The sequence below is a fragment of the Engystomops pustulosus genome, chromosome 2 (genome assembly GCF_040894005.1).
Source record: "Engystomops pustulosus chromosome 2, aEngPut4.maternal, whole genome shotgun sequence".
Taxonomy (NCBI): Eukaryota; Metazoa; Chordata; class Amphibia; order Anura; family Leptodactylidae; genus Engystomops; species Engystomops pustulosus.
The window spans coordinates 33,109,416-33,133,375 of NC_092412.1; positions in this window are offsets into that span (position 1 = coordinate 33,109,416).

Here is a 23,960-nt window from a genome sequence, read left to right on the forward strand (position 1 = left end):
TGGAAAATCAGGGACATTTTTCCAAAATATGTTATATCTTTTCCCAAGAGTCCCCTGATAAGAAGACATGCCCACCACATTTACCAGCATGAATTAACAAATCTAACAGTACCAAACACCATTATTAAATGTTGGCCCAATTGTCTAATAGGCGTTTTCTTGGCTTCCTATCTCTCAAATCCTTTGGGCTTGACACCCCAGGACAATAAGGGGATACTGATCCAGATCCGTTGACCAGAAATTAAAATATTTGCTTTATGACTAAGTTTTCTTTGAAGTATAATTTTTCATGTTCTTAGGGAGTCATTTTAAGACACATGAAAAACCATGAGGCCCTTGGAGACAGCAAGTCTACCATTTCACAGGAAACCAATTAGCACCTCTAAGGGACAGAGGAAACTAGTTACCAATTCTTTTGATAAGGGGGGGGGGGGAGAACAAAGGGAATCAGAGGGGGGGTGGGATCTGTTGCCCTATGGTACATGTCCTTAATTACGTTATCTTATAGGGCAAAGGTGACTCTCCTATCATAAGAAGGGAACTCATAACCCATAATTTATGACAGGGGGTCATTTACTAAGGGCCCGATTCGCGTTTTCCCGACGTGTTACCCGAATATTTCCGATTTGCGCCGATTGTACCTGAATTGCCCCGGGATTGTGGCGCACTCGATCGGATTGTGGCGCATCGGCGCCGGCATGCGCGCGACGGAAATCGGGTGGCGTGGCCGAACGAAAACCCGACGTATTCGGAAAAACCGCCGCATTTAAGAACCGAAAAAGTGTCGCTTGGGAAGCGCTTACCTTCACTTGGTCCGAGCTGGTGTATTCCGGCGCGCTTAGATGCTTTTCAGCGCAGGAACTACCTTCTTAAATCCCGGCCGGACCCGAATCCTGTGCAGAGAACGCGCCGCTGGATCGCGAATGGACCGGGTAAGTAAATCTGCCCCAATGAGTCTACCACCACCACTAGGCGCTATAGTTGGCGGGCAGTATACGGTGGAGTAATATTTTTTTTTACTGTGATTTCCAACTTAGCTTATTATTTCTGTCCATTTTACTATTTCCACCATACTGTATATTCTGGAGTATAAGCCGACCCAAGTATAAGCCGAGGCTCCTAATTTTACCACAAAAACCTGGGAGAACCTATTGACTCGATTATAAGCCGAGGGTGGGAAATGCATTGGTCACAGCCTCCCCAGTATATAGCCTGCCGGACCCTGCCCCATAGTATATAGCCAGCACCTGCCCCCCAGGATATAGCCAGCCCCCTCAGCATATAGCCAACAGCGGGGGAAGCCAGAAAGGTGAGTTTTGATATAATTTTTTTTCTACTCCAGTATAAGCCGAGTGTTTTTCAGCACATTTTTTTGTGTTGAATAATTAGGCTTATACTCGAGGATATATTTCCAGTTTACTCTGAATGCTAATGAGACAGTTGGTGCACCCTTTAGCATTTGGAGAACTGCCTAAATCACTACCTTTTTTGTCTATTGTTGCCCCATTCTTCTCAAAAGACAAATCTCCTACTTATCTGATGGAGAGGGTAATAATCCAGGCAGGAATAGCAGTTTTCCTGGTGCTAAGGACATGAGAATGCCTCATTAGCATACGGATTGCAATGGAAATTTCTCAGCAGTGGACGAAAATAATAAAGGTATTTTGCCTTTTTCTACAACATGCTGACAACATTTTATGACTGGGGAAGTGGTTTACTCATTTTAAGAGAATTGCATAAACGATATATACTGCCCAAGAGCAGTGATTGATCCCTAAAAAACTGGGATGGAAGGTTACACCCTCCACACCCAAGACATGTCTTCCTTTGGATTCCAGAAAATAGTTTTGCTAAGATTAGCTCCTCTGCAAAGACCTGCAACTGTCAAGTCAATTGTTAAAATTTCAAGCTCAATCCTCGTATGGGGCTCTAGATTATAACACCCTTAGGACAGTGACATCTGCGCCCAACACACATCTGTCCTAATGAAAGAAATCCAATTATTATCTAATTTCAACAGCAGAAATGGTATAATATTAAAGTTGTGTAACCCCTTGGCAAACTTTTTCCTTCCCACATTTTTCAAGCATTTGGGCAACTGTATTTAGTATTGGGACAATTCACAATTTACTAATTTCCTTCAGGTAAGAAAGGTGTCCCAATCTCCTGCTGGGACGAGCCATGACTAGTATACTTCCATCATGCTAAGCACGGTACAGTGTTTCCCATGCTAATTAAAGGAGTTGGCCACCAATAAGAGATTTTACCTGGGTAAGTACAAGATCCTAATATTGCACCACCCATATCACCCATATGGTGACCCATCGTGTACTTACTCTGTAGTCTCTCTTTAGTACAGAGCAGTGGTGTGTCATGTGACCTGCTGGTAGCAGGACTCCAGACTTCCTGTGATGTCCAGGGTCATGCATGGAGAGGGCCGTGCAGTCATTTCTTAGTTAACTTTGGAGAGGGCATGCATAAAGTAATAAGTACACACAGGGTCGGATTGGGTTGCCTTAGGTCCACCAGAGAAAATTAATCTGGGGCCCACTCTTTATTATCTGCCAGGAAATAGACTCTAGCAGCTTCCAAATTTGGTTGATTTCTGTTGCATCTCAGTTCAGTATTCAGTAGGGTTGAACCAGGGCCCACCAGAGGATCCTCTGGTACTCTGGTGGGCCAGTCCAACACTAAGTACACACCCCTGATCAGTTGGAACATAGGAAGTCCCGAGTCCTGCTGTAGAGCTGAAACAGCTACAGACTAAAGAGAAAATTTACTAGGGTTAGTATAATTTGGGTAACCCCATTAAGACCACGTACTTACCCTGGTAAAGTTTATTACTTATTAGTGACCAACCTCTTTACACCAGCCATCAAGTGGGACTAGAAGGGTCCTGGTTTAGCTATCACTCAGAACACCAGAGAAGGGACTGTATCAGCTAGTAATCCTTTTTTCTTCTTTCGAAACCCCATTAAAGCAAGGAGTGTAAATCACTGTATAATGGGGTGCTGCTGAGTGGTTCTCGGACATCAAAGGCAGAAGACATAGGCCATGCCCCATCACTGGTACACATGGAAGACAATTTGCTTTAATGGGAACCTACCAGCAGAAACTATATCATCAAGCAGCTTAACACCTTCTAGATGAAGTCTATTTTATGGCCCAGCGTGGTGGCGTTGTCCAGAAAATTTTTAAGTGACGCGTATATGGTTGTATAAAGTCAAGGAGGCGGAGAGTTTAACACTGAAGTCCAGCTCTTCTTACTTCAGAAAGCCCTCTTCACTGTGATTGATGATCCTGCATCCAGACACATCACTATCCAGATCTCCTTCATTCTGCGGTGCGGAGAGCTTGACTTCAGTGCTGAGCTCTCCGCCTCCATGACTTTATACAACCAGTTTACATCTCACTTCAAAGTTGATTTCCTGGATAATGCCACCACACTGGACCATGAAAGAAAAATGGTCGGAGGGGGTTGATCTGCTTCACACCATACTAGTAGTGATTTATTAGGTCAATTTCTGATGACAGGTTCCCTTTAAGGTACAACCAAAATGAAAGGTGGTAGGGATGCAATATAAATATATGCAAGCGACAATTATGTATGCTATTTTTACTTGTGGGTGAGTTGGAAGATGGTAGACTACCTTTAAGCAAAGGGTGGAAGTAGCTCTATCTGGTGCTACAGTGGAAATTGTAAACAACTTTCCTAATTGAACCTTTTTAGTAAGATGTTAATAAGTTTAACCCTACTCAAAACACATTCGGGTAAAATGAATATTAAGCTGCACAATTTCTTTAAATCATGGAATTCTGGTTATCTGTAGCCACCTCTAGGGGGTGCTCCTAGCATAAAGAACTATTATTGAATCTAAAGAGAGCTGATCTCATGGCTGCTGCAAAAGAACTATTATGTGACTAGAAGATTTTATAGTTAAAGAAAGACACAAAACTTTCACTTTCCCTGTTGTAAGTATCCATGCTCGCAAACAAGGCAGCGGATGAAGCCCAAAATATAGGAAGTATAAACTCTTGACAACCATTCTGGTAATTGATGAATAAGGATTGTGTCACCACAAACATAATACAATACTCCAATGCCAGAACATGCTGGATCATGTAGTATGTAGCGTCAGAAGCTTTGTTTCTAAGCATCAGTTAACAGTAAAGAGGCGTCAGGACTCTTGGCAAGTCAAACAAGACAATGACGAACAATCATATTAATCCTGAGGATATTGTTTCTAAAAACATTCAATTACTGTAGTAACCAGAAGCGAAACAATACTCTAAAATATCCCCAAAGCTATAAAGATAGACAAACTAATACAGTAGGGCAGAATAAGAGTTTATAGCAGTACATACAGTTTATTGATACCGGTATTGGGATACATTTTACAGAAAGTTAAAGTATTGAATACAAAATAAAAGTGGAAGCGGGATGGTTACACAGGAGAGCGGATGCAGGGAGCTGCTCCTCTAATTCATAGTCAAGTTACGTTTTCCAGCTTTCTTTGTAAAGGGTTTTCCAGGAATCTAAGGAATCCCAACCCGGCCCATGGGGTTTTCCAGATTCCTGGATCTTAGCTAAGATTTATACAACGTCCTGTACTTTCTTTTCTGATTGCACAGTTAACTTTCAATTCTTATAGCCAAAGGTGTAACGGTAGAGGACAGTGTTACTATATAAATGTATTGCTGCTCTCCAACTCAAGTGGCTCTGCTGATCTATTTCTGCAAAAACCGTCTACTGAAGCAGCATGCAGGAGATTGTGCAAAGTGTCTTATCTGCAGGCAGCATGTTATAGAGCAGGAGGAGCTGAGCAGATTGTACATAGTGTCCTATTTGCAGGCAGCATGTTATAGAACAGCAGAGGTTTAGCAGATTGTACATAGTGTCCTATCTGCAGGGAGCATGTTATAGAACAGGAGGAGTTGAGTAGATTGTAGATAAAGTCCTATCTGCAGGCAGCATGTTATAGAGCAGGAGGAGCTGAACAGATTATACACAGTATCCTATCTGCAGGCAGCATGTTATAGAGCAGGAGGAGCAGAGCAGATTGTACATAGTGTCCTATCTGCACGGAGCATGTTATAGAGCAGGAGGAGTTGAGTAGATTGTAGATAAAGTCCTATCTGCAGGCAGCATGTTATAGAGCAGGAGGAGCTAAGCAGATTATACACAGTGTCCTATCTGCAGGCAGCATGTTATAGAGCAGGAGGAGCTAAGCAGATTATACACAGTGTCCTATCTGCAGGCAGCATGTTATGAAGCAGGAGGAGTTGAGTAGATTGTACATAGTGTCCAGGGGCGGACTGGCCATTAGACCCACCGGGAGAAATCCCGGTGGGCCGACTCGTTTGGGGCCGGTCTGACACTGGTGGGGCCGTTGAAGGAAAAAAAAAAAAAAACATGAACTTACCCTGAAGACCGTTGGAACTGGAGGCCGGGCGCAGCGCTGCAGGGACTTCCCCCTGCTGTGCTTGTGTTCTCTGATGCCTGTGTCACGTGACACGCATTGTGACTTCCCCCGCGCGGGCCAGCATCTCTTCCAGCTAGATTTGAAGGCCCCAAGCACTGTTGTGAGCTGACAACTAGATACAGTCAGCTCACAGAGACCACACAGACCCCCCCCCCCCGCGCGCGATCGCCCCCACCCCCCCGCGATCGCCCCCCCCCCCCCTCTTCCCTGGATCACAAGAAGAAGCCTTCTCTAAGTGAAGGATGAAGACCAGCTTTGACAATGAGAAAAGAGCTTACATGGCTGGTGGGTATATTACATGGGACTGTTTGGCTGGTGGGTATGTTACATGGGACTGTATGGCTGGTGGGTATGTTACATGGGACTGTATGGCTGGTGGGTATGTTACATGGGACTGTATGGCTGGTGGGTATGTTGAATGGGACTGTATGGCTGGTGGGTATGTTGCATGGGACCGTATGGCTGGTGGGTATGTTACATGGGACCGTATGGCTGGTGGGTATGTTACATGGGACTGTGTGGCTGGTGGGTATGTTACATGGGACTGTATGGCTGGTGGGTATGTTACATGGGACTGTATGGCTGGTGGGTATGTTACATGGGACCGTGTGGCTGGTGGGTATGTTACATGGGACCGTGTGGCTGGTGGGTATGTTGCATGGGACCGTGTGGCTGGTGGGTATGTTGCATGGGACCGTGTGGCTGGTGGGTATGTTACATGGGACTGTTTGGCTGGTGGGTATGTTACATGGGACTGTGTGGCTGGTGGGTATGTTACATGGGACTGTATGGCTGGTGGCTATGTTACATGGGACCGTGTGGCTGGTGGCTATGTTACATGGGACTGTATGGCTGGTGTGGCTGCGGTGGATGTTACATGGGACTGATTGGCTGGGGTGTATGTTTCATGGGACTGCGTGGCTGGTGTGGCTGAGGTGTATGTTACATGGGTTACTGGGGGCGAGGGGGCTGTATGTAGCTGTGTTGTATAGTAGTTTATAGTTTAGAATAGTTATATTCCTGTACATAGGAGGCAGTATTATAGTAGTTATATTATTGTACATAGGAGGCAGTATTATAGTAGTTATATTATTGTACATAGGGGGCAGTATTATAGTAGTTATATTCTTGTACATAGGGGCAGTATTATAGTAGTTATATTCTTGTACATAGGGGGCAATATTATAGTAGTTATATTCTTGTACATAGGGGGTCACTATTATAGTAGTTATATTCTTGTACATAGGGGGCAGTATTATAGTAGTTATATTTCTGTACATAGGGGGCAGTATTATAGTAGTTATATTCTTGTACATAGGGGGCAATATTATAGTAGTTATATTCTTATACATAGGGGGCAGTATTATAGTAGTTATATTCTTGTACATAGGGGGCAGTATTATAGTAGTTATATTATTGTACATAGGGGGCAATATTATAGTAGTTATATTCTTGTACATAGGGGCAGTATTATAGTAGTTATATTCCTGTACATAGGGGCAGTATTATAGTAGTTATATTCTTGTACATAGGGGCAGTATTATAGTAGTTATATTCCTGTACATAGAGGGAAGTATTATAGTAGGTATATTCTTGTACATAGGGGCAGTATTATAGTAGTTATATTCTTGTACATAGGGGGCAATATTATAGTAGTTATATTCTTGTACATAGGGGGTCACTATTATAGTAGTTATATTATTGTACATAGGGGGCAATATTATAGTAGTTATATTTCTGTACATAGGGGGCAGTATTATAGTAGTTATATTCTTGTACATAGGGGGCAATATTATAGTAGTTATATTCTTGTACATAGGGGGCAGTATTATAGTAGTTATATTCTTGTACATAGGGGGCAGTATTATAGTAGTTATATTATTGTACATAGGGGGCAATATTATAGTAGTTATATTATTGTACATAGGGGGCAATATTATAGTAGTTATATTCTTGTACATAGGGGCAGTATTATAGTAGTTATATTCCTGTACATAGAGGGCAGTATTATAGTAGGTATATTCCTTTACATAGTGGGCAGTATTATAGTAGTTATATTCTTGTACATAAGGGGCAGTATTATAGTAGTTATATTCTGGTACATAGGGGGCAGTATTATAGTAGTTATATTCCTGTACATAGGGGGCAGTATTATAGTAGTTATATTCTTGTACATAGGGGGCAGTATTATAGTGGTTATATTCTTGTACATAGGGGGCAGTATTATAGTAGTTATATTCCTATACATAGGGGGCAGTATTATAGTAGTTATATTCTTGTACATAGGGGGCAGTATTATAGTAGTTATATTCTTGTACATAGGGGCAGTATTATAGTAGTTATATTCTTGTACATAGGGGGCAGTGTTATAGTAGTTATATTCTTGTACATAGGGGGCAGTGTTATAGTAGTTATATTCCTGTACATAGGGGGCAGTATTATAGTAATTATATTCTTGTACATAGGGGGCAGTATTATAGTAGTTATATTCCTGTACATAGTGGGCAGTATTATAGTAGTTATATTCTTGTACATAGGGGGCAGTATTATAGTAGTTATATTCTTGTACATAGGGGGCTGTCTTATAGTAGTTATATTCCTGTACATAGGGGGCTGTATTATACTAGTTATATTCTTGTACATAGGGGGCTGTATTATAGTAGTTATATTCTTGTACATAGGGGGAAGTATTATAGTAGTTATATTCCTATACATAGGGGGCAGTATTATAGTAGTTATATTCCTGTACATAGGGGGCAGTATTATAGTAGTTATATCCCTGTACATAGGAGGCAGTATTATAGTAGTTATATTCCTATACATAGGGGGCAGTATTATAGTAGTTATATTCTTGTACATAGGGGGCAGTATTATAGTAGTTATATTCTTGTACATAGGGGGCAGTATTATAGTAGTTATATTCTTGTACATAGGGGCAGTATTATAGTAGTTATATTCTTGTACATAGGGGACAGTATTATAGTAGTTATATTCTTGTACATAGAGGGCAGTATTATAGTAGTTATATTTCTGTACATAGTGGGCAGTATTATAGTAGTTATATTCTTGTACATAGAGGGCAGTATTATAGTAGTTATATTCTTGTACATAGAGGGCAGTATTATAGTAGTTATATTCTTGTACATAGGGGACGGTAATATAGTAGTTACATTCTTGGTTATCGGAGAAGGTATTTTAGTATTAAGTTGTGTTCTCTTAAAAAAAGAAGCGTTATTCCTGTATAAGGGAGGCATATATATGAGTTTCTTTCTCTGTGCTGTACAAGTTGATTTAGAACTTCTATAAACAGTTTGTATGCAGTTTAGTAACTCCACCCACATCACATGGCCACGCCTACTTGTTTTGACCCCACCCACAGAATGGGGCCACTTTAATAGTTTTTTCCAGGGCCACTTTAAATTCCCAGTCCGCCTCTGATAGTGTCCTATCTGCAGGCATCATAGCATGGATCAGGAGGAGTTGAGCAGATTGTACATTGTCTCCTATCTGCAAATAACAGTTCTGGCCTTCAAGTGCTAGGGGGTCACAGAACCACATGTGCAAATATAAGGCGAAACAAAGATTTTTTTTTTTTTACAAAAGCATTCAATATTTTTTAATAAATTGAAATGTAAAATGAAGCCAACAACACTACGGCGCAAATAAGTTTTCTCTTCAATTTTACTGCATTTTTACTGCATTTGTAATTTGTCACTAGGAAGTAAAAGTAACGAGCCGACAAAACAGCTCTGTATATGGAATAATGAAAAAAGGTTTTTGAAGGTGAGAAGTGAGAAACATACAATGCAAAAAGTTCATCGGCGGCAAGGGGTTACAGTTTTTATATTTTTATATATTCATTTATTTCTCAGCGTTCTCTACATAACATCTCTATGTTATACTCAAAAAGGAAAACTAACAACTAAAAAATCTGGACTATTTAAAAAAAAAAATGAAACACCATTTTTCTCTAGTACTTACAATAATACAGAAATATAGAATACAATAGTGAACACAATAGCACAATAGATACAATAGACTAAATATCTTCTCTGTATCTCACATTCTTGGCAACTGGAACCAAGTAGTCTGAAAGATGAGTCAGCAAATGAGGCAGCAAAATTCTCCTTCAAGTGCCGGTATGAATATTTGTTGAGTCACCAGATGTAGAGGTGACTCCGGGGTATAACATGTGGAGGGATGGCAGCTCCTCCTGTAATGTTCCAGCGATGTGCAAGTCATCCTATTGTCTGCATTATATCCGCAGTCATGTCCTGCTCCTGTCTCCTGTGTGACTGAGGAAATCTCTTTACACATGGGAAGTGGAATGTTGCTCCATCATTGTTGCCCATTTTCAGGATGATTCATGACACACCATTTATTATATATTTATATACTCATTTTTCCTGCTACGGGATATGTTACATAGGTTTTTCTTAGCATTTTAGATGTTTCAGACAATGGGGCACATTTACTAAGAATGTAGGAGACTGCAGTAAAATCGCTCTGCCCGTGTATAATGCTCGGTGCGACAGATTCATGAAGATTGTGCGCCAGAAATCATGAATTTGGTGCTTCCCTGCACTGACCTTACAGAATTCACCAACTTTTTCGTGGTGCACATTTAACATGTGACAGATTTTGCATGGTAAATCTGGCGCTTGGTCCGACTGAGCGCCTGAACACTCCCTAATTTGTGTTGCATGGAGGCCAGCGCAGCTGCTCCACGAAAGGGTCACGTGCGAGACAATGGTGGCACGGACACTTCTTAAATACCTGTGCAAGCCGGTTACACCTAAAAGAACGTGCAAAATCTGGCAGAAAACTGGCGCAAAGCCCTTAGTAAATGTGCCCCAATGAATCTAGTCTAGGGGGAATATTTATCAGGATCTCTGTGCAACGCCAGTGGCGCAGAGGCCCTGAAATAATCGCAAATGCTAGCTTATTGCTAGCACTTGCTATTATTTGCCCCGATCTGCCACCTTCACGCCAGTGGGGCTTGAAGGAGGGGGCACACTTGCTGCCGGAGGCGACTTTTCATATGTGAAAAGTTGCCAGCTGCGTTTTTTTCCAGGCCCTGCCTGGCGTAGGATAAACGCTTCGCTGCCTCCCACCCCGATACATCAAGAGGCGGAAGCCTCTTGATGTATCCCGCTACGAATATGCACGAGCGCCAGCAGATGATAAATATGTCCCTAGATGCATATACATTGGGGCACATTTACTTACCTGTCCCGTTGACGCCGGCGATCTGGAATGTCCGACGAGGATTCGGAGCTGCCGCAGTTCACTAAGATCGTGCGCCCGATTTCCTGCATGTGTCGCTTCCATGCAGAGGTCCGCCGGAGTTCACCATCTTCTTCACAGTGTATGTGAGTGCTGAGCTTGCGATACAATTTTGAAAGTTAAATTCTGCGGTTTGTCCGAATCAGTCGGGTTGTCCGACGGCCACGCCCCCGATTTGTGGGCGTGCAAGCATTCAAGCCGGCGCCGATGCACCAAAATCTGACCACCATCTGATCAGCATCTAGAGCGGCAGCCCTTTCCCATCCCTGTGTTCTTTTGAAAAACCTGTAATTATGCAAAACTACACCAGATCACCAGGCCGAAAGCCTCTTAAAGTGTTTGGCACAACCAGGAACGATGATGTATGAGAACCTGGTGACAGGTTCCCTTTAAGTGTATTCTTATTTTTAGAAGAAAATAATAACCTTTTTTCCCAGGAATCTTTAAATCAATGTGCTCAGCTCCTCCTGCTCTATAAAATGCTACCTGCAGATAGGACAACATGTACAATCTGCTCAGCTCCTCCTGCTCTATAACATGCTTCCCACAGATAGGACACTATGTACAATCTGCTCAGCTCCTCCTGCTCTGTAACATGCTGCCTGCAGATAGGACACTATGTACAATCTGCTCAGCTCCTCCTGCTCTATAACATGCTGCCTGCAGATAGGACACTATGTAAAATCTGCTCAGCTCCTCCTGCTCTATAACATGCTGCTTGCAGATAGGACACTATGTACAATCTGCTCAGCTCCTCCTGCTCTATAACATACTGCCTGCAAAAAATACTGCAGATGGCGCCGGACAATTTAAGATTTTCATGTCTGTCCTGTCATTCCAATGGCTGGAGGTATGTCCCAGGCTGCAACTATATTTAGAGTTAAATCCAAATGGTTAAGCAAGGATGTGTCGGTTTCCAGCACCATCATTGATCCCCTGCGACTGCTGCGCACGGCATAGGCTGGCAAGCGCGATTTAAGCATCACTCCTTCATGGGGGCCACCATCTTGGTGAAGATCGTCGTTCCCCCGTGACGTCATCGGGGAGGGGTGATTGGTTGCTCGGGTCTTCCGAAGATTAAATATTACAGATTTAATATTAAAAAAACCTAAAAATTCAAATCACCCCCCTTTCCCAGGAAGTCATATAAATATAAATAAAAAGTAAAAATAATAAACACATTAGGTATCGCCACAAATGTGGAGCGGACACTATATAAATACATGTCAGAAGTCAGACAGAAAACTGGTGTACGGACCAATGTGGGCCCATAATGTGCATTAGGTAAAGTTGTGTGTGGCCCCAAGCGAACCTTTTCCCCTAGACCTGGAAACCAAGGTAAGTGGTGTCACATCAGCTTAATATAACAACAGTAATAAAATTATATTAGCAACAAGTTATAAACTATATATAGACAGCATAGACAGTGCTATGTGCTTACAAAATATTACATCATTAAACAGATGTAAAATGAGGCAAAGGGAGAGAAGGTTTTTTAGGCATTCAATATAGTTTTACTCATTTCAATGCCCCAGGAATGACATCACTGCTGCTGCCTTGCTCATGTACCCACACATGACTGCTTAAAGGGGTTCTCCCACGGATCAAAGTTAGTCCCTTTACACAAGATAGGGCCTAACTTGCTGATTGGTGGGGTCTCAGTGATGAGACCCCCACAGATCACAAAAAACAGGGGTCTGATGAGCTCCCAGTTACCTCAGTTGGACCCCTTGTCGCTCCGGGAGAGTAATGGAGCAGATGGGCGCACATGACCATGTATTGTTGGTGCCTTGTTATCGTGATCTGTGAGGGTTTTCCCACAAATCAAGTTAGGCCCTATCCACAGGAGAGGCCAAACTTGCTGATCGGTGGGGTGCTCAGTGATGGGACCCCCACGGATCCGAGGTTAACTAGGCAGCCCGCGCATGCGCTACTGGTCTCTTCAGCTATCTCGTTGGTGCTCCGAGGGGTGCAACAGGGAGATATCGGATCCGTGGGGGTTTCATCACTGAGCGCCCCACTGATCAGCAAGTTTGGCCTATCCTGTGGATAAGGCCTAACTTGATTTGTGGGAAAACCCCTTCAAGGCATGAAGAATGACCACCAAAGTAACCACTAAGGTGCCGGGAACAGTGATTGTTGGAAAGCACTAAAGCTGCTGCGCTAGAGTTGGGTAGGTGCAGGGGCGAGGATGAATAGGTTCATTATATATAAGCATATTCCATCTGGCACATTGAGTTATTTTTTAAGTGGAAGATCACTCATCACTCATGTGGACATTCACATTTGATTTAATTTACCTGCATATATATATATATATATATATATATATAAAACAATGTAGAAAATTTGCCATAAATGGAGCCATGTTGTCCCTTAGAAACAAGATTGTTAAATTAAATGCAAATGCCCAGATGAGAAAACCCCTTCAAATCCTTTTAATGATTCAAGGGAACCTGTCATCAGGTCATTTTTACATGATGACAGGTTCCAAGAGCCTCTGGCATGTTGATTTAAAAAATGCCTTTCTTATGAATCTGAATTATGACATTGATTTCTAATTGTTTGTTTAACTTTACCTGGGTCCTTGCCAGCAGCTTGTGGTGAGTCAAGGATCGTCCCCCATCCTCTCTCATCACCCCTCCCCCCTATGCCTGTCCCCTGCTCCCCTGCATTAGCTCAAGGCTGAAAGCAAATCTCATTCGGACTGCTGACTGCCCCCCTCCCCCTTCCCTCCTTGGACTCGATACCTGCTGTTGCCTGGGAGCCAGGTAATGTTAAAGAAAATATTCAAAAGCAGTGAAATTACTCAGACGCACCACAAAGGCATTTTTTAAATCAACATTCCAGATGATTCCTGGTAGAGCTGATAACTGACATTCCAAAAATGTCCTTATCTTCGTGTTATCGCACTCTTCTTAGAAGGGCTGTGGGTTGGAGAGCATATAATCCAGTGAAGCCAGTTTACACAGTTTTACAACTATTTTATGAACAGGAAGAGCCCAATAAACATGAAGTGAAATACTTTATTGGAATCTCAGCGGTCAGCTCTACAAGTGAGTAATGCTCCAATCTGATGAGAGATTACCTTTAAGTAACATATAAGGCAAAATAATGATTGATAGAATGATAAGCATTTGATCAATTTGTGAATCATACATGTGGGACTAAATACACTTAAAGGGATAGGTAGAGCACTTATCTTTTCATATGACACTTTATTGGTCTGCATAGATGTGGAACCGGTGCATAGAAATATGAGATTTGTGTTTGTACAAGTATCAATTTTTTGGGATTCACAGAGAACATATTGGGGCACATTTACTTACCTGCTCCCTGCGCGATCCCCAATCCGGACGGTCCGACATGGATGAACTCTGGCGCGATTCATGAAGATTGTGTGCCCGATATCCTGCATGTGTCGCTTCCCCGATCAGGTCCGCCGGAGTTCACCTTCTTCCTCCCAGTACATGTAAGTGCATTGGGTGTTAAACAAATTTAAAAGGTTAATTCCCGCGCGTAGTCCGAATCCGTCGGATCGTCCGTGGGCCCCTCCAAATTTGTGTCGCGTGAAAGCCGGCGCGATTGCGCAACAATCCAGTCATGTGCGACACAATCCCCGGCCCGATCCCGATGAAAATGCGGCGTGGGACCCTTAGTAAATAAGGCCCATCGTGGCCATTGGGATTCTTTTCTGTTGAAGTTGTTGGATTTTGGGTTAAAATATCATTGTTTTGTTTACGTTTTGGAGCTGGGAGGCAAAGAAACCAAAGGTAAATATAGAGTTTTTAAAATTTTTAATAGTGCTCTGTTGTGTACATTTCATTAATGGTGGAGGGGGGGTTCTGCTGTGGATATTTCATTAAAAGGGGGCATCTGCTGTTGACAGATGGGGCGCACAGTGTAAGACATAATATCCAAGCCCACAAGAAAATGGCACAAATCCGTTTTTTCATCATTTTCACTGCATTCAGAATTTTTTTCCCGCCTCCCAGTACATGGCATGGAATAATAAATACCATCACTATGACGTGCAATTTGTTACACTGAAAACAAGCCCTCATACAGCTCCTTACATGGCAAAATAAAGTTATAGATATTTAAAGGTGGAAAGTGAAAAATGAAAACGCAAAAATGGTTGTTAAGGGTTAAAGGGGTTATCTGCTGTGGACATTTCATTAAAAGGGTTATCTGCTGTGGACATTTCATTAAATGGGGGCATCTGCTGTGTACCTTTCTTTACAGGGTAGCATCTGCCGTGGATATTTCAATAAAGGGGTCATCGTCAGAGGACATTTCTTTACAGGAGGCTCTGCTGTGGACATTTCTGTAAAGTGGAGCTATGCTGTGGACATATAATTAAATGGGGGCTCTGTTGTAGACATTTCTTTAACACTTTACAGCATTTGGATGTTCCTGAACATCCGAAATAGAGCAAACACCCGTAGCTAACTCCTACGATCGGTGCTAGCACCAAATGCAGGTGTTAACCCTTTGATTGCCGCCAACAAAGCTGCCGGTGGTGTGTGGGTGCCGCCATCTTTGCTCGCATCGTCCACTGCTATGACAGCCTCTGGTCACACAAAGACTCCAGACTGTCATGTTTTAGGCTATCTATTACAATGTGCGATTTGCACATTATAATAGATGATGTGCAAAATCCCCATATACTGCCATACTGTAGTATGGCAGTATATGGTAGGATCAATCAGACAACCTAGGGTTAAAGTACCCTAGAGAGTCTGAAAGATAGTAAAAAAATAAAAGTTAAATTAAAAATCCTACAAATTCAAATCACCCCCCTTTCCCTAGAACTGATATAAATAAACAATAAATATCATAAACATGTTAGGTATCACCGCTTCCCAAAATGTTTGATCTATCAAATTATAAGATGGTAAAATTAACCATTTTTTTTTGAAAATGTTTTAATTTTTGTAAATGTATGAAAACATAATAAAACCTATACAAATATGGTATCTCCGTGATTGCACCGACCCAAAGAATAAAGTAGACATGTAATTTGGGACGCACAGTGTAAGACATAATATCCAAGCCCACAAGAAAATGGCACAAATCCGTTTTTTCATCATTTTCACTGCATTCAGAATTTTTTTCCCGCCTCCCAGTACATGGCATGGAATAATAAATACCATCACTAGGACGTGCAATTTGTTACACTGAAAACAAGCCCTCATACAGCTACTTACATGGCAAAATAAAGTTATAGATTTTTAAAGGTGGAAAGTGAAAAATGAAAACGCAAAAATGGTTGTTAAGGGTTAAAGGGGTTATCTGCTGTGGACATTTCATTAAAAGGGGCATCTGCTGTGAACCTTTTATTATAGGGGACCTCTACTGTGTACATATAATTGAAGGGGGGTTCTGCTGTGGACATTTCTTTGGAGGAGGGATATTTAGATACTGTGGATATTTCACTAACCCTTTCCCACCAAGGACAGGTAACTGACAACCAGTCAGTATTTCCTTTTTTTTATTGATGGAAAGTATACCTGAGCAGTAGATGCCAAAATTGATACTTGTTGGCATCTTCAAGATCCATAGAGCACTATTGTGTGTATGCACTGTAAGTATACTGTATAATCTGCATATTTACAATGACCGTGTGGCAATCCTAACCACATAGTTCAGTACTGCTGTTAATTTGGACTTTCCTTGAATGGAGCTGTAATACCAGACACAAATGTTTACTGTAATTATAGGCTGGTTTATTGAAGGGGAAATCCTTAGTGATGGCAAAGCTGACCAAAAATTTATATGATTAAGAACAAGAGAAGATTTTGAAGTGTCTTTACGGTAAAAATAATTTTTGTACCCTGATGACAGTATATGAACACAGTATGAAAACTTAAAGGGACCGTCCCTATGTACACATATAGTACGGTAGGCTGTTATTCTCATAATGGTGGGAAAAAAATGTATGTGGTTTTAATCAGAGGCGTCAGTACAGCGGTATCAGCCGTAGCAAATCCTATGGGGCCCGCAATGTCAGGGGGCCCAAGCATCCGACCTGCCACACTAAAATAGAGGATGTGCACCATTATATACATATTATGCTGAACGTTGTACACCATAGTATGTATATATCCGTGCACATCTGCCACAGTACACACCTGAGCCAGCAGCTCAGATAAGAAGTGCCGAAGGAGGAGGCAATAGGATGGTGAGACCAGGGATCTCTCATCTCTAATTCCTGCCGTGTACTTCCCCCTTGTAGTCAGCAACTACTGGAACAGATCTGTGTAAGTGTATGAATGTATATATCACTGCATACATTTGTGCGAATAAGTGTTTACATGGGTGTATGTATGTGTGTATAGATGTGTAAACCTATATGTATATTTTCTGAAAAGGTAAGGGGCCCTATTCAGAAGTCAGCAATGGGGCCCTGCCTGTCCTAGATACCCCCCTGCTTTTAATCAAAAAGTTTTGTGCAGGTCTGAGGAGACCCTGGCAACAAATGTTCCCTGTTTTTTTTTGCGGGATCACAAGACACAGAGTCTTGAGTCCCTTAATGTGAAAGCGCTACAGTCAGCCACCTGATAACATGGAACAATGGGTTACACTCAACTGCACGGTACATATAAGATAAGATATAAGATAAAGTACAGTTTAGTATCACTCTAAACTTCTGCACAACTGGCCAATATACATAAAATAGTAGCGAACTGAACAAGAGACGACTATGAGGGAATATAATTAATTTGTAGATATAATTAATACTGTAGATATATGAATGGTCCATACAAAAAATATGGTGGTAAATTGTTTCAGATTAAATCAAATCAAAAGATGAGGGGGCACTGTCTGTGTCTGAAGAAAACAAGGTTCAATCACCAGAGGAGACAGGACGTTTTACTATGAGAACTATCAATCTGTGGAATAGCCTGCCTCAGGCGCTGGTCACAGCAGGGACAGCAGAGAGCTTCAAGAAGGGTCTAGATGCCTTTTTATACCTAAATAACATTAATGGTTATGTTATATAGATGCGCCGATGCGCCACAATCCGGTCTTGTGTGCCAAAATCCTGGGGTAATTCGATGCAAATGGGAAATATTCGGGATGAAAGTGCGGCGCTCGGACTCTTAGTAAATGAGCCCCACAATGTCAGGTAAGATCAAGCAGCTGCTTTAAAAATGGCGCACACACCATGATGTCAGCAAGCGGCTGACGTCATGGTGTATGCGACGGGACTGCGTGGGAAGCCAAAGTCAGAATCGGAGCTGAAGACAGAAGACCTGCGGGAGAGGGGGGGGGGGTCGGAAAGGTGAGTACAGAGGGTTTTTTCATTGATTTAAGAATAAGCCGAGTTAGTGTTCTTCAGCACATTTTTTGTGCTGAAAAACTCGGCTTAAACTCGAGTTTATAGGGACCGATTTGGCAAGTTCTGTGCAGTTCTGTAATCTGTAGGCGCTATATAATAAAAGGAATTATTATTATTATTGAAGACATTAGGATAAAAAGTTTGATTTCTGAACATAAAAGAAATAATTTTGTATAAGAATTGTCTTTATTCTGAATTCATTCCAACACCCTGTTACACTTTTACTTTCACATTACAGCTCTGGAATATGTCCTCAAGTAGATCAAATCTGCTACTTATCATGCAGAACCAAAGCCTCAAACAGCAGCAAAGCCAAATAAATAGAAAAAACACTGGTGATGCAATAGCGGGAGGCAAACATGAAATTTTCCATGGAAATAACTCATTCTGTCCCGGAAGTACCGTATATACTCGTGCAAAGCCGAGTTTTTCAGCACAAAAAAATGTGCTGAAAAAACTCACCTCGGCTTATACACGAGTCAAGTAAAAATGAAAAAACTTAATACTCACCCTCCGGTGTCCGGATCGTTGGCGCAGGTCCAGATCTTCATTTCGTGAAGAAATGGCGGCAGCGGCTCCTCTTCTCTTGCCGGCAGATCGCGTCCATGCGATCTGCCGGCGGGCGCACGCTATGATCGCTGCTGATGTCGCTTTTTTTTTAAACGCTTGACAGGGGGCTGGCACTTCATTGCACTTCATAGTGACTGTATTTAATATTGCATGCCGTCTACTGGGAAACAAATTTGGAATGCAGTGAAAATGATGAAAAAAGGCATTTGCACCGATTTCTTGTGGGCTTGGAATTTACGGCTTTCACTGTGCGCCCCAAATGACTTTATTCTTTGGGTTACGGGGATACCATATTTGTGTAGGTTTTATAATGTTTACATAAATCTACAAAAATTATTTTGCCGTCTTCTGGTGCTAATTACTTTTTCATAGTTCAGTGTTTTCGGAACTGTGGGTGGTGTCATTTTTTTTGCAACTTTTGATGACGTTTTCAATGCCACCGTTTTCAGGACTGTACGACCTTTTGATCACTTTTTATTGAATTTCTTATATTTTACGAAATGGTAAAAAAGTGGCATTTTCGACTTTGGACACTATTTTCTGTTACAAGGTTAAACGCCAGGAATAACCGTTATTATATTTTGCTAGATCGCACAGGACGCCAGGAATAACCGTTATTATATTTTGCTAGATCGCAGGGACGCAGCCATATATAACATGTTTGTGATTTTTGCTGTTTATTTATATTTATATCAGTTCTAGGGAAAGGGGGGTGATTAGAATTTTTATTTTTTTTTAAAAAATGTTTTCATTTTTTAAAATTTTTTAAAATAATCTTTTTTACTATTTTTCAGACAAACTAGGGTACTTTAACCCTAGGTTGTCTGATTCTGCTACAGTATGGCAGTATATGGGGATTTTGCACATCATCTATTACAATGTGCAAATCGCATATTGTAATAGGTAGCCTAAAATCAGACAGCCTCAGGTCTTTGTGTGACCTGAGACTGTCATGGCAATGGATTGCCGCTCCCCAATGACGTCACGGAGAGCAACGATCCGAGCCAAGATGCCAGCGCCCATGCTCTTTAATGCAGCTTTGCTGGTGGTGATCAAAGGGTTAACAGGTGTTAGCAACGGGTGTTTGCTGCATTGTGCAGCAAACACATGGTTAGTATGAAGAGGTCTCAGCTCGTGAGCCGTCTTCATACTCCCCCTTCTGCTGCAGGATGTTCTGGAACATCCAAATGCGATAAGCAGATGCGAACCCCTCCACCCCTGACTGTGGTCACATCCCCTGCAACCATGATTGTTCTGCCCCTGCTCTTGGCACCACTTCACACAAGTAATACTTGTTCAGTCTTTTTCTAATTGTTTTAAGGCCTTCAGAGCCTGAGATTTTAGTCTAGTAGGTCTTGGGGTTTTTTGTTTGTAATTCCTCATGCCATTTCACAGTTTGACTTTAGGGGGAATTTGTTGAGAATTTTACTCTTGGGAAACTGTCTTGAATGTTTTCCATTTGTGAATAATCTTTTTCCTTGTAGAATAAAAGACTTTGAACTGTTTCTAAATGTCCTGAGAACTCCCTCATATAGTTGAGCAGCAGCAATTGCCTAACAACTCCAGACTAACAAATTACCAAAACTTCTGTTTTTAAAGAGGTGGCCACATTTGCAGATCCTCAACTTATCAGGCTGCATCAGGCTGGGGAACCTCATAATGGGAACCTGTCAGGGTGATTTTGAAAATAAAACTAATACAGGCCCTTGTAAAGTGGTGATTTTGTGTCCCATTGTCACGGGTGCTCCTACAACTCATGTTCCGAGTCGCAGGCGCATTCGTGTACCTCCCCATGCCCCTGGAGCCCAGCGGCAGCTCTTACCTTCCCTCGTTCCAGCAGTAGTCCAACTGTAGCGGCACGCTCTAAGATCTAAAGGGCCAGCACGCAGATGATTAGGGCTGGCTACCTGCCTACCCTGTTAAATTCATGGCCCCTTCATGTGTCACCTGCCGGATCTTTGAGCCTTGTGTCTTTGAGAAAGCTTCCTACCCGTTATTCCTGCGTTTTCTGTGATTTCCCGTTGTGACCTCGTTTCCTGTTCCTGACTCTGATTCCCTGCCACCAGCAAGTCCAACCCGCTTTGCAGCAGGCTCTGCTGAAAACCGGATGCCACTTAGCGTCCACTACCCCTGATCCTGACACCCATATTGCCCTATATAACTTCTCTCATAGAAACGTTTATACTTACCTAGAAATGAGTGACTTGGGTGTAATTAATTTATCTATTGCACCTGCGAAGTGATTCAATGAAATTGGCATAGGACTAGGACCAGAAGTTCTTTTTTTATTGTGTCCTGATACATTAAATCATAGAATTCAAACATGGTGCACTGTATTTTCTTTGTGACTGTAAAAATGTGATAAACTCTTAAAGGGGTTGTCTGAGAGTAACTAAAAAAAAAATGTAGTGGCCAGGCGGTCCCTCTTGTCATCATATCCCAGTGCTTGATACAGTGATGGGACAGATGGGACAAACGGAGAGATGGACAAACAGGGGCACGGCATGGAGGGAACGCTGCGTGGTACACCAGAAGCGTAGACTTAGCGTAATAGGCCACCATACATGGCAGACATTGGAGTCTTGACTTCATCTGACCTTCAGCTGCCATGGCAAACCCCCGGCACCTTGCAATTTCTCTGTCTCTCTCCTTAGCTGCCGCGATCTTGCTTGCTCACGGCATTTAAGAAGTTAAACTGCCCAGCAAGGAGAGTTCTCCCTGTGGGGCAGACGGAGGAGGGACGGGCTGCATGTAACAGCCCGACTCCTACTGCGAATTATGCTGGCACACTGACAGTGGTGCGCAATCAACAGGACGAAATAGATTGTCCAAATGCAGCAATGGACCACTAATTTGGACTATCTCCTCAGCTTCCCCGCTACTCCCACAACATATAACAGTGATGACAGGCAGGCTCCACGCGTAGTCACCGCCTCCTCGGACCGCCCCCTCATGAATACGCCGGACTGCTGTAAGCTTGGTCCGGTATTTGGGCGGCTATGTAGTGCAGTGTTCCCTAGCTTATCGGTAGGTTCCAATAACGCTACCGATTTATCACTGCTATTACCGGGGTAGGGCAAGGGAGCGGCGAGGGATAATTTCGAGTGACAGGTCCTCTTTAAGCATATAAAGGGGTATTGCACCTTATTTATATAAATGACCTATCCATCTTATTAATTAGCACTATCAGATGAATTACAAATACGAACGACAGCTCCGTATCTACACAGAACATGGAATAAGAATGGATTGTAGTCCCTAGTGCTGGACTCCCACCATTCTGATACTGATATAATATCCTTTGTTTAAGAAATCTATCTATGAGAATCCTAGAAATATTGGATTTAACTATACTTGTTTACCTTTAGTGTATGATTTTTGTTTTCCAGGTCTTTTAACCCTTAGCAATATCTACAAAATAAAATGGATATTTCCATCCACTGTGTTGAAAAATATTTTTTCTAGTAAAGTTAAACAATACATTATATGTTCCACAAATTGATACTCTACTCCAGTGGTGGCGAACCTATGGCACGGGTGCCAGAGGTGGCACTCAGAGCCATTTCTGTGGGCACTCAGGTTGTCATCCCAGCTAGAGCTCACCAGACACGAACAAATCCAAATCCCAGGCAACTTAAGAGATGCTGCTCTCAGCACTATTTTAAAGCGACATTTCATTGGCTGTTTGGAACTGCAGGAAAAGTGAGAAGGTGTGGACAGTATCTTTTTGAGGTCCCTCTGCTGGTCCCTTCACTCTTCCTCTACAGAGAGACCCTGGAGAGAAGCTACAATAAGAGTCTGAATGTGCCCTCCTTCTTTCAACTGTTTTGGTGGCCTCATGCGCTGATACGCAGTGTGTGGAAGAACAGGTAGCAATAAGTTACTGCTTAAAGGGAACCTACCACCCCGAATCTACCTATAAAGGTAGAAGGGGTGGTAGGTGGATGAATGGGACGTGAGGATAGCCCTTTTTTGGGCTAATCCTCATGTCCCAGGTGTCTTCTAGAAAACTTTATTAGAGGCATATGTAAATTTTTTTATGAGGCTACTGGGGCGTGGAGTAGCCGGACATGAGGCTACTAGTCACAACTACTCCACGCCCCAGTAGCCACGTTTCTCCGCCTACCATTTAATCTTCAGCGTGCAGCCAATAAAGTTTTCTAATAGACACCCGGGACGTGAGAATTAGCCCAAAAAAGGGCTATCCTCACGTCCATTCATCCACCTACCACCCCTTCTACCTTTATAGGTAGAATCGGGGTGGTTGGTTCCCTTTAAAATGCCATGTTGGCACTTCACAGTAAATAAGTGGATTTTAGTTGTAGTTTGGGCACTCGGTCTCTTAAAGGTTCACCATCACTGCCCTACTCCAAATAGTTTACAAACTTTATTTTGTTGGTCTCTTTCCTTTTATTATTCATTTGTTTTAGTCATCGTCATGAATTGGTTGAGAACAGTTCCAAGTAACTGATAAGTAATTCCTGAGTATTTTAACGGAAATTTATAACCACTGAAGTCCTTATCTGTCATCAGAGGTCACACTCTGTCATGCCTGTAGCCACATCAGCCGATCGGAGTGAAGTTATGTGCATTTACTAACCATATTAAAGTTCGCAGTATCAAGATCTGTATTTTTACCTATAAAAATGCCCTAAAAATGCCCTTGGAAAAGAGTTTGATATGGATGGAAAGAACAGGGTGACACATAATCTAATGTAACCAAGTTTCCTGGAAAACAAATGACATTGACGGAGAAACGCACGTGGTTGGGTGTTCTTACATCTCGTTACAATATTCATTCCTTCCTTCAACCTTCACATGTTGTAAATAATGTAAAATAGTAACTGGTTTCATTGTCCCCACAAATATGTAACAAGTCCTTGCCGAAGAGAGCGGTGCAGTACATGTACAACAGCTGGAATAGGTAACAGCATTAATGAGAACCTAATTTTAGATTAGATGAGTCAAGTTTAGATTTTGCAGGTAGTGTCACTACAGAAGCATGTGGCTTGTGTCATATTCTATATGTAGTTCAGATCATCTTTCACATCCCATTATGGCTTATGGCTTTGTGATGTAAAGAACCAGGGATAGTGGCAGCTAAAGACATAGTTTGCAATGCAGGTTGCAGATAAAGATCCAGTTCCTTTATTTACGCCTGTATGTCCGGTTCTTTAGCTCACATAAACCACAAGTCTGATCTAAACATTGAGATTCGTATCTTTAATATGACACAAGCAGCATGTTTCTAGGTGCTATAGAACAGAACATAGGGG